At 42.5% G+C, this 12,705-nt stretch overlaps 1 pseudogene across 1 annotated transcript; it reads left to right on the forward strand.

The window, feature by feature from the left end:
• The first annotated feature begins 4,928 nt into the window (after positions 1 to 4,928).
• Positions 4,929 to 5,605, forward strand: LOC308621303 (DNA replication complex GINS protein PSF2-like; annotated as a pseudogene). Its single transcript has one exon. The product of its transcript is annotated as a DNA replication complex GINS protein PSF2-like (transcript).
• The last annotated feature ends 7,100 nt before the right edge of the window (positions 5,606 to 12,705 follow it).

Consider the following 12,705-nt stretch of genomic DNA (forward strand, 5'->3'; position numbering starts at 1 on the left):
GCTCAAAAACCCTTGGAGAAAAAGTGAGTCTCCTTGAGGACTGCCTGACACGTGGCACAGAGCCCGTGGAAGATACGGGGTGCCCCGCCTGGGGTCCAGCAGTGGAGTCACATGGACTAAAGGATGCCTGCCACCACCCCTGCCGCCTTCAGGTGCCATGGGCCAGAGGTAGTACCATGGTTGGAGCCAAGTCACACAGCTCAAGTCCAGAGGGTCAGCAGTGGACCACCAGTAATCCAGCACCCAGAACTCATCCTCCTTCGCTGACCCAAACAAGCCCCAATTCAGCACCATTCTGGCAGCCAATCTCACAGGATCCAATGAAAGAAATGCTGCGCTACCAGCAGGAGAAAACTGCTGCCAGGACACCCTCGTGGAGCCAGAGCTGAGTCACAGGACCCACAGACACGAGGCTCTGAGCTCCTCGAGGCAACAGCAAGGGTAGAGGGTCAGAGAGAAACAGAAGGCCCCCAGAGTCCTGGTCCTGGCTCACAGCAGCACTGCAAGCCCACTGGCCTCAGACACCTCAGGGGGACCGTGAAATTTTTGAGGAAGGCACCTAAAACCCAAGGCCCCCTAAGTGTGGGGTACAGGGCAGAGGGCCATTTGTCCCTGTCTAAGGGTAGAACAGTAACTCACCTCACAGATCTCTCCCTGTTTCATGTGTATCCATTTGGTATTCACCCTTGATCGGGAATTCTTTAAAGAGAAGGATTACATCACAAACGTTTTCTGTATCGGTCACAGACCCCAGCACCATGCTAGATTCATACCTGATGCCCAGTGGGTAACTGCAGACCCAGGGACTGGCTGAATTGTTTCCCTGGAAGCAGAGTCAGAGAAATGCTGGCTTGGGGCGGGGGGTGACATTTGCAGAAACACCACACAAGAAGCTGATGTTGAATCATTAAATTTCCCCTTTGCGTGAACCTTCTGGTCTGGTGTGCAATCATCAAACAGCCTCTTGTATGACAACTAGGACTCCTGCTGTTCCATCCATATGCTTCTACACTAACATTCTGAACTATCCTTTTAGCAATGCCTAAGAATATGGATGTTATCTTGTAGCCTAGAATCTTTTTAATACTCTGAAAAATCGTTTTCTGTATCTATGTCCTAATAATATATCTCATCATCTTTTTGCGACGAGTGTATGTTTCTGTGTGTGTCTGTCTGTGTGTGTGTGTCTGTGTGTATTTTTTCCACTGGCTTTCATGGGAAAACACTGAAACAATTAATTGCTCTACCCAGGCTTCTACTTCTCTTTCTCTCTCCTGCTCTCAATCTTCTGGACAATTTAGCCTTTTCCTCCTGTTTTGCCATTTCACAGTGAAACGGCAGTGTTTCCACTTTTGAGTGTCATTTCATTACACTTCTAAAGCAACAATCCTGCATCCCAAAATTAACTCTTGTCTGGCGGGAAGTGTAAATGGCTTATGAACGCATAATGCACTTCGTCAAAAAAAAATCCTCACTGTAATGTATATTTCCTCCTTGTTGTGCTTGGGGCATCAATTAATGTCAAAAGCCTGACAATCCCCTGAACACATCCCTTTGACTACTGATACTGGTGTGACATTTCCTGACATGTGGGCAATGTTTTCTACATGTGGCTCACTCCTCTTGCCCTTGGTTTCCATGACACTCTTGTACTTGTTTCCTATTCCCTTCTCCTTCTGGGGACAAAGAGTGTAACAGAAGTGGGTTCTTCACAGACTATAAACCCCATGGTATTTCTTTCTCTTTTTCTTTCTTTCTTTCTCTCTCTCCTTTTCCATAAGAAACTTACTCAAACTTGAAAAATAGTAAAACAGTACTATTTCAACCCTTTCTCCTACATTCTCCTAGTTATTCAGTGGTTAGGTTCTAAAGAAAGTCTTCACCCACTAAGCTTCCAAAAATGACAAGTTCAGAATAAGAGGCCAAGATTTTCTTAGTTTTTTTTAAAAAAATAGTCTATATGTAACAAAAAGGACTTCCATTTTCAAAGGATATACATGGAATACTCTCCAAAAACAGAAACTGAGACTAAGCAGACCCACCCTGAGTCAGTTAGACAGGGTAGGGTTGACCCCTAGGAAAATAAGCCTGATTCACTTTCCTGTATGCATAGACAGAAATTGTGCTGGGGTGGAAACAGAGAGAGGAGTTCAGAGATGAGTTACAGGGAAATCGTATAATCTGGGTTCACGGGGGACCACAGGCAGCATTTCTTGTTCTAAAGGCCCTACTGGTCACTGGCATTCTGGAAAACCCTTAGAGAGAGCCCCCTGTGTGCGGGTACTCGAGTACTCTGCCCTCATGCCTGCATCCTCTCTTGTCCTTCCTAGTTGGAATGTCAGTGGTAACTTCAGTCACAAAAGCATAACTGATGCCCAGTGGGAAAATCTAACATACACTTTTAGAACATAGAATTGTTTACTCACTGAGCAGCCCTACACATCTTGAGATGGATGGAAAACACAAACCAGTCAGAAAGAAACCAAAGGGAAACACCACTACAAATAAATGGGGAGATTTTTCTTGCATCCCTACAGAGTTTGTGTGAGAAAAAAAAAATTGCTTGTTTATAGAAATTTGACCTTAAAACCTCAAAATAAAGAAAGATGCAATTTGAAAGAAATGCCTTTTTCTTAGATTTTTAAAATAATTATTAGCTTTTCTTTATTTAAAAATTTATTTATTTTATTTATTATTTTTGTTTATTTATTTATTAGTTTTGGCTGTGTTGGGTCTTCGTTGCTGTGCGCGGGCTTTCTCTAGTTGCCGTGAGTAGGGGCTACTCTTTGTTGCAGTGCGCGGGCCTCTCACTGCGGTGGCCTCCCCCGTTGCAAAGCACGGGCTCTAGAGTGCGCAGGCTCCAGTTGATGTGGCATGTGGGCTCAGTAGTTGTGGCTCGCGGGCTCTAGAGCACAGGCTCAGCAGTTGTGGTGCACGGGCCTAGTTGCTCCGTCTATCCACCTCATTACAAATAGCTCAGTTTCATTTCTTTTTATGGCTGAGTAATATTCCATTGTATATATGTGCCACATCTTCTTTATCCATTCATCCGATGATGGACACTTAGGTTGTTTCCATCTCTGGGCTATTGTGAATAGAGCTGCAATGAACATTTTGGTACATGTCTCTTTTTGAATGATGGTTTTCTCAGGGTATATGCCCAGTAGTGGGATTGCTGGGTCATATGATAGTTTTATTTTTAGTTTTTTAAGGAACCTCCATACTGTTCTCCATAGTGGCTGTATTAATTTACATTTCCACCAAGAGTGCAAGAGGGTTCCCTTTTCTCCACACCCTCTCCAGCATTTATTGTTTGTAGATTTTTGATGATGGCCATTCTGACTGGTGTGAGGTGATACCTCATTGTAGTTTTGTTTTGCGTTTCTCTAATGATTAATGATGTTGAGTATCCTTTCATGTGTTGGTTGGCAATCTGTATATCTTCTTTGGAGAAATGTCTATTTAGGTCTTCTGCCCATTTTTGGATTGGGTTGTTTGTTTTTTTGATATTAAGCTGCATGAGCTGCTTGTATATTTTGGAAGGCCCATGAATTTTATATATTTTGTATATTTTGGAAGGCCCATGAATTTTATATATTTTGGAAGGCCCATGAAATTTATATTTTTAAATCAAAATGAAAAATAGTTGCCTGAGACCTCAAACACCTTAGAGATGTCCCTGGCAGGGTTTAATTAAATACAGAACTAGTGTTCTAACTGCTTATCACAGATTTAGTAAGCATTTACTTTATTATAATTTTTTAATTCTTAAATATGAAACATTTTAAAACCCAGAAAATATACAAAATAAAATAAGACTTATGAATCCACTACCCTACCATTTTGCTAATATTTGCTTCAGGTTTTCAAAATAAGTAAATCATGATGAATACAATGAAAATGTACCCCCAATCTCTTCCCCCTTCTTCCTTTTGCAGAGGTAGCCTGTCTCCTGATGGTGGTAACATCTTAGTATGAGATCCTCTAGAAGCAGATCCAGAGGCAAGGATTTGAGTGCAAGTAGTTTATTTGAGAATTGTGGGGTGGGGAATTGATACTGGGAAGGAAAAGAAGTTAATGCATGTGCTGATGAGCAGGTTATCCTTGTGGGCAACTGGGACTCAATCCCATAAGGGACTTTGGGGGCCTGTGTAGACAAGCCTCAGAGTTTTTCCATCTGAGGGCTAAGGAAGCTGGTGTGTTTACCCATCAACTCCCTTTGTCATTGGTTGTAGACTCCTTGGCATTCAGGCCTGCCCTGTGAGGGGCTGAGCATTCTCCTCCAGCCTTCAGGTAGAGTGGAAGGTGTTTGCACTAAGAAGCTGGAGGGTTCAGGAATAATGAGCTTGGAGGAAATATGGGCGGGGTCCTGCCAGCACCTGCTGTAGCCAGTACTATTCCCTGACATGGTGTACTTTCTACATCTGTATATATCAAAAAGACAACATAGAGTATTGTCCTATGGGTTTTTAAAGTTTTAAATAAATGGCATCATGCTGAACACATTTTCTACAACTTGCTTTTTTTTTAAACTCAAAATTATATACTTGAGATTTATCCATGTTGAAATATGTAGATGTAAATCATTTATTTTAGCAGCTCTTTGTGTTCAAGTGTTTGAATAAACTACTTTCCATTTACCCAATTGATAGCTTGTTTCCATTCATTCTTATATAATAGACATCTTCACATCCACGTGAGCTCGTGTTTTCTCTATGAGATTCCTGAAAAGCAGATTGCTGCTCACAGGGTAGTCACAGCTTCATGTTTACTGGGTATTGCCAAATTGTTCTACAAGATATTTATGCCAATTTATATTACAGAAAGCGGCATGAAGAATTTCTTTGTCTGCACATCTATGCCAACATTCCTGATATGATAAGATTTGTTCATTTTTGGCGAGTCTCGGGCTGGCCGTGGGCGCAGCCATGGTCGCGGCTGAGGTGGAGTTTCTGGCCGAATAGGATCCGGTCACCATAATCCTGAACTTCAGTCTGGACAAGATCCACCTCATCGAGGGTGGCCTGGGGCCTTTCAACCCCGGCTTACCAGTGCAGGCGCCTCTGTGGCTGGCGATCAACCTGAAACAGAGACAGAAGTGTCGGCTGCTCACCGCCTGCCCCACCAGCCCCAGTGGATGGACGTGGAAAAGTTGGAGAAGATTAGGGATCATGAATGAAATGAAGAAACTTTTACCCCTATGCCCAGCCCTTACTACATGGAGCTCATCACACTCCTGTTAAATCACGCTTCGGACTATATCCTGAAAGCAGATGAGATCTGGACCCTGATCAAGGACGTGCGGGATGCTCGTATAGCCAAGCTCTGGGTGTCTGCCAACAGCTTCATGAGACAGCAGGAGGCACCTGCCAAGCTGGATAACCTGACCTTGACAGAGAGCAACACCAGCGGGGCTTTCCTCACGCAAGCGCTCAATCACATGTACAAACTCCACGTGAACCTGCAACCTTCTGACAGTGCCCAGTCTCAGCACTTCCAGGGAGGGACTGGTTTGTCAAGGCCTGTGTCTGCCAGCAGGAAGCTCACTGGGTGGTGTTTGAGTGCTCAGGATGTGACAAAGGTACTCACATTTCTGGAGTTTTAGAACAACTTTTGAGTGTATGAAAAAAAAGTGTACTGAAGCAAGGAATGGGTTTATAACCTTGTTGGAAAGAAACAGGCTTGTGCTTAGTCCTCGAGACATTCTGTAATTCCACATCTGTATCAGGGAGCCAGGTGTCCTTTTATGGGGGAAAAAAATTCATTAGCAGAACAAGTGATTTCCCTAGCAGAGCCCCATGTCTCCTGCATGGGACTGTCACGTGCAGGTGAGTGTTCGGTGACGTCAGGTGTTGCTTTTAAGGTAGAGATATAGCAGGATGGTGACGTGGCTTCGGCCTTTTTTTTTCCTTCCTTTCTTTTTTTTTGCAGTACGCGGGCCTCTCACTGTTGTGGCCTCTCCCGTTGCGGAGCTCAGGCTCCGGACGTGCAGGCTTAGCAGCCATGGCTCACGGGCCCAGCCACTCCGCGGCATGTGGGATCTTCCCGGACCGGGGCACGAACCCGTGTCCCCTGCATTGGCAGGCGGACTCTCAACCACTGCACCACCAGGGAAGCCCTTTTTCTTCCCTTCCCGATCCTGATCTCTTGGGCTAAATTTAGAATTTCCTACAGAGGTTGTTTACCCAGAGAAAGACAGCAGATGAGTGGCTAGTGAGGGTGACCTATGCTTATCATGTACGCCCTGATGCACAATAAAGATGGAATAAACCCCCCCAAATGAAAGAAAAGATTTATTAATTTTTGCCGATCTGATAGATTGAAATGGTACTTTATTATTATGATGTTTTAAATGCTCATGTCCCTTAGTTCAGGTGAGGTTGAGCATATTTTGTTACGTGTATTGGGCATTTGAATATTCTCTTTTGTGCATTTCCTGTTCATCTCCTGTGTCTTTTTTTTTATTGGGTTGTTCATATTTTTCTTAGCAATTTGTAGACATTCTGTACATATCCAGGACATTAATACTTTGGGAAACAAACATCTCTTTCTGTTCTGTGGCTTATCTTTTCACATTGTTTATGGCATTTTTCAATCATAAAAAATTTTTAATTTTAATGTAGTCAGATCTAACAGTGTCTCCCTTTATACATTGTTTGGCTTTTCATTTAAGAAATTTTTCCTTATCCTGATGCCATAAACATATCCTGTGTTTGCATCTAAAAGTTCTAGTCTCATTTTTAATCTATGGGCCTTTAGCCCATCTACGGGGTGAGGTACAAATCTAATTTTATAGCCCGTGGTCTTAGACCCATTTATTGAGTAATCCATCCTGTTCCCATTGACTTGTAGTCCCACTTTGGATTTTCTTTTTTATGTGAGTCTGTTTCTAGGCCTTCTTTCTTATCATTTGTCTTTACTTGCACTGATTTAAATATTATAGTTTTATAATAATCTTTCCTATAGGGTGACTCTACCTTTATTGTTTAAATTTTCTTGGCTATTCTTTGTTCTTCACTCTTCTACCTGAATTTCAAGATCACCAAATTATGTGAAATACTCTTTTAGATTTTGATAAAAAGTACATTGAATTTCTAGCATAAATTGGGGAGAGCCATCATCTTTACCTATAGAGTCTTCTTTTTTTTTTTTTTGTGAACACGGTATATGTTGTATAGTTTTTCTTTATATCATTTATTAGAGTTTTATAACTCTCCCTTGTATATCTTTTATTAGATTTATTCCTAGATATCTTAAATGCTTTGTTGCTTTTGCAATATGTATTTTTAAAAATTACTTTGTCTAGGGCTTCCCTGGTGGCGCAGTGGTTGAGAGTCCGCCTGCCGATGCAGGGGACCCGGGTTCATGCCCCAGTCCGGGAGGATCCCACATGCCGCGGAACGACTGGGCCCGTGAGCCATGGCCGCTGAGCCTGCGCGTCCGGAGCCTGTGCTCCACAACGGGAGAGGCCACAGCAGTGACAGGCCCGCGTACCGCAAAAAAAAAAAAAAATTTGATTCTGATGAACCTAGGGGCAGGACAGGAATAATGACGCAGAGGTAGAGAATGGACTTGAGGACACGGGGAGGGGGAAGGGTAAACTGGGACGAAGTGAGAGAGTAACATTGACATATAAATACTACCAAATATAAAATAGATAGCTAGTGGGAAGCTGCTGCATAGCACAGGGAGATCAGCTCGGTGCTTTGTGTCCACCTAGAGGGGTGGGATAGGGAGGGTGGGAGGGAGATGCAAGAGGGAGGGGATATGGGGATTATGTATACATATAGCTAATTCACTTTGTTATACAGCAGAAACTAACACAACATTGTACAGCAATTATACTCCAATAAAGATGTTAAAAAAAGTAAAGTACAGAAAAAAAAAAAACAACTTAGAGGACAGCCAGCTTTTTTTGTTTAAAGAATGTTCATGAATTGTTCAAAATCAACTTAGTAATCTTTAGTATAGTTGTATTATCATTTTCGCTAATAAGGTATGCTCTAAGAGGGGGAAAAAGACTCATAAATGCTTCCTTAAATAAAAAGTATTTGCTTACGATACTAGCCTAGTTTTCAACATCACTTTTCACAAAGGAACTCGGTGGAAGCATTTTCTCATATTTACTTCCTTCTTCTTCACCGCCCCCCCCCCGCCCCCATCTCTACCTCTGGTCATAGATTTAGTTCCAACAGATTAAATAAAAGAGCAGCACTTGGAAGAAGCATCCAGAGACATGGTCAGGATGAGACTCCTTCTACTTCAGATCAGGCAAAGAAAGGCAAAGAGAAAAAATCTCAAAAGCTATCCTTTTTCTCCTTTATTAGTTTAAATACGTTTCTAGATTAGAACACAAAGTATGTCTCAAGTAAGGATAGGGCAGCTTTTCCCAACCTGTATTTCACTGAATAGTACTTCACGAGATTTTAAACAGTGTGTGGGTGAAAAAAGGTTTGGAAAGGGGTTCCTTTCAAAGTTCATAAAAGGTTCTGAGACGTCCTGCAGTTGAAAACCTATTTAACTGTATTTAACCCAGCCTTTCCCAACATTTATTTGATTATAAAATCCTTTTGTATGGAGCACCTATTAACGTGCTGCAGAAACACATCATTTGGATAAAAATAGTCTGATTTGAGGGCAGATGTTTCACTTAGTAAAGATTATTCTGAAGTAGTAAAGAGTTAATGAACATCTTAAACCACCTGAAAAGCAGTGTCAGAAGATTTAAAAAATGCTGTCAAGAACTCATAAAATATACATTATATTGTGTAGCAATATTGTAAAATGCTGTATGATACATTAAAATCATCAGATTATACCCCATTACCCTACAATCTTCTAATCACATACTTATACATTTTACATTGTATCTGCAAAATGACTCCTGTTATAAATATTGTGCTTGAATTACAGAAGTATGCTATAACCCCAACTATGAAGGATTCCATGAACTAAGAAAGTAACAGCTTCAGATAATGAGAGTGTCAGGGCAAAAGAATGATTAAAAATTATAGCATCACAGAATTTTAGAGCTAAAAGGAACGTTAAAGATAATTTTAATACAACTCCTTCATTTAAGACAAAAGGAAATTGACAATCATTTATGAGGTCCTCAAGAAGAAGAACAGGTGGCAAAAGTGTAGAAAAGATGGAACACTGGGGACAGCATTTTCCCTTATGCGAGAGGTAGAAGAAAGGGTGAAGTGCTCTGGGAAGATGAGGTTAGAATGTTGTGAGAAGGAAGTCTGGATACACGATGGTTGACATACTTATATATGTCAGTATGAAGGTGAAGAATTACACAGACAAGCAATATGATCAGCACAAGACACTCACCTAAGCAGACCAATGGGTCATGGTGAGGAAGAAAGGGTCCTGAAGCCAAGAAGCATCAAGACAGTGACTTACATTTAACCAGTTGCTCCCAATGACGACCTAAAGTAAGTAGACACACCCATCTCTGAAAACAGCACTGCTCACCTAGAACCCCATCAAGATCGAATTCAGCCATGCTAATGCTCCACAGTGTACATGCGTTCTTCAGGGTTAGAGACAATTGGATCAGAAGTGGACACTGGCCCAACTTCAACCTCCTCCCCTCTGTGGGATGTGCCTAAGCTGCTGGTGTGTCTAGAATGACTACCTCCTGCCAGCTGTCTTCTTCCTCCTCCACTAAGAGGAAGCTGCATTTTTCCAGGTAAGTGGAGGGTACATTCCGAAGGGAAACACTTTTCTGTCAGCACATGGGGTTAGATTTCTGGCAGATCGTGTGGCCCATTTGCCATTCGCTGCAAGTATCTTGAAAGTCTCTATCAGAGAGCAAGTTTTGCACATCTGTTGAATCCAGTGATTGCTTTATATTTAAAGGATGATGTCAGTACTCTGAAGCTGTCAAGTGAGGATGATGGTGCTACATCCTCTGAAGCGGCTCTTTCAGGATGATTTTTTTTTTTTTTTTTTTTTTTTTTTTTTTGCGGTATGTGGGCCTCTCACTGTTGTGGCCTCTCCCGTTGCGGAGCACAGGCTCCGGACGCACAGGCCCAGCGGCCATGGCTCACGGGCCCAGCCGCTCCGCGGCATGTGGGATCTTCCCGGACCGGGGCACGAACCCGTGTCCCCTGCATCGGCAGGCGGACTCTCAACCACTGCGCCACCAGGGAAGCCCCCAGGATGATTTTTAAATGGTAGATTATTGGGGTTCTTACATGAGAAAAGATTCCGGAAGGGCTAATAAAAACATCCAATGAATAAATCTGTTCTCACACATTAGATAAGCGCTCAGTGTGCCCAGCACATGGCAATCATAATAAACATCTATATGCACTCATTATATTGTATATAATATATGATATTATATTATTGATTATATTATGTCCAATTCCCTTTAAATTGTTTAAATTTTAAAATAGTAATGAAAAGTAAATTGCTGGGAATTCCCTGGTGGTCCAGGGATTAAGACTCGGTACTTTCACTGAGATGGCCTGGGTTCAATCCCTAGTTGGGGAACTAAGATCCCGCAAGATGCGTGGCATGAACCACAAAGAAAAAAAGAAAAGAAAAGTAAATTGTTGAAAAAAGTGACATTTCTGTGATGAGATTTCTTAGGCATATATTTGTAAGTGGAGTTTGTGTGCCTGAAGGAACAAATATTTAATATAAACAATAAAGTCCAGATATATTTCTTTACTGCACACTTACATCTAGGGGAAAACCAAACAGGCTTAAGGGAAGAGGACTGTGGATGACAGTGAGATGCACCCCCAGATGCTCTTTCAAGGGGCTTGTTGCCCTGGCTGCTGGGAGTGCAGCTGGCACATAGCCTTAGCTGTCAGCCCCTTAGCGTTGCCTCAAGAGTAGAGAGCCACCTCACTAAGGTCATGCCCCTTCCCAGGGCAGCCCACATCCAGTGGCTGATTGATACAGGAGTAAAAGGCTATCTTGCAACAAAACCAGGAGAACCCTCAACTCCTACGACTGGAGGGCTGAGAGAGCTGTGGACCAGGCCCAAGACATAATCATCAGAGTAACTGAGCTCCAAAGATGAGATCTCCTGACCAAGGTAGGACTTCTATATCAAGGTCAGGGCCCCAGTTAGGAAAGAATGGGACTCTGACTACCAGGACGAAGACACTGAGGCTGATAACCTCCCAAATCTTGAATTTTTATGGATGCAATTACTGTAATTGCAATCAGTGGCAAGGTCAAAGTGGATAGCCAGGGGATCCTGACATGCAGAGAATGATGAGATGGCTAAAAGAATATGATGGATGTGCTTGCCCCCCAGGTGGTCCACTGGTCCATCAAGGGGTGGGTCTTGGTACTCCTTTTCCAAGTTTGATGGTGAATGGGCAAGAGTGGCAACTTAGACCTATCAGGTATGAGGGTCCTGGTCACACCACTCACCCCTCAAGTAAGCCACTGAGCTCAGTGGAGATGCAGGCTGAGGGTGAGTTGAATCTAAAATGGTTAGTAGAGGAGAGTGAAGATGAGAGTCATTTGTGGTCCTGAGGCTGGCTACAGCACTGGAGGCTGTAGTTTCCTGCAGGAAGAGTGGTCCACTGGGATCCCAGAGGAGCTACTTTCAGAACGTACATGAAATTGTGGATCCTAGCAGTACCAGTAGTGGCTGAGGTAGACTTACAGGTGTGTTGTGCAGATCCCCTCTCAGTGAAGGACTTGCAATGTGGGCAGACAGGCTTTCCTGTAAACTGGAAATCTAAAGGCTTGATTGGACTAGAGTTCAACATTTTTTGGCAAGAACACATTTTGAAAGAGCTGCCTACTTCACACTGTGTTCCCATTCCCAGAAGGTTGTCCCACTTGGATGCTGCCAGGGTTGATCCTTTTTTTTTTTTTCTTGGCAAGACTACTTTGTAGATAGTGGTGGGTTCCACGAGGAGGCTCATGGTGCATGACTGTCTGTCTTTCTGTGATGTGAGCACCCACCAATGATTATTGCCTTGATTCATTTATCTGTTAGAAGTTGCAAAGCGATAATTTTCTTATTCCACTAATTATCCTTTATTTTTCAGCTGGAATACTTCTATAAAGAGAAAATTTCCCTTGTCTACTGTTTGATTATCATTTATATGGGAAAAATGGCATAAGTGCTCAATTATTTACCTTTGTTTATTAGTTTTCAAAATAATGAATTTGTTCCCCAGCCTCCTCCAAATGTGACTAAGTCATGGTGATTTTTTTTACTATCACTATAATTTATGGATTGTAAATAATTTCAATTTCTTGATGTTATTATTCTCTTTTATACTTAAGTTGTGTCCACCTTGGTCAGGGGAGCTTATTCAAGTTAGCACCTGAGTCCTTTTGACCTGACCCTACTAGTCTTTGGTAGCTTCCTAGGTATGATCAGATGTTTTATTTACCACTAGTGCAGGCCTGGGCCCATCTAGAGGATGTTTCGCATTAGCAGGCAGCTGGCTTATTCCTGGAAAGCATAGTTTGAAAAAGCAAATGGCTGTAACTTCCAGCTCAGGCTGTAAGAGGAACTGTGGATTCAGCAGGATTTCCAATTGCTCTCCTCACTGGCAAAGGGAAAACAAGTGCCCTCAATTAAGGGAAGTGAGATCACCCCATCACAGCCTTGAGCAGCACTAAGGAAATATACTGCATGGCAAATTACACATGTCGGGCACGGGGGTCAAGTAGATTTATAAATGCAGGCATGGAAGGCAGTGATCATTGATA

This window comes from Mesoplodon bidens (genome assembly GCF_964165515.1).
Source record: "Mesoplodon bidens genome assembly, chromosome: 8".
Classification (NCBI taxonomy): Eukaryota; Metazoa; Chordata; class Mammalia; order Artiodactyla; family Ziphiidae; genus Mesoplodon; species Mesoplodon bidens.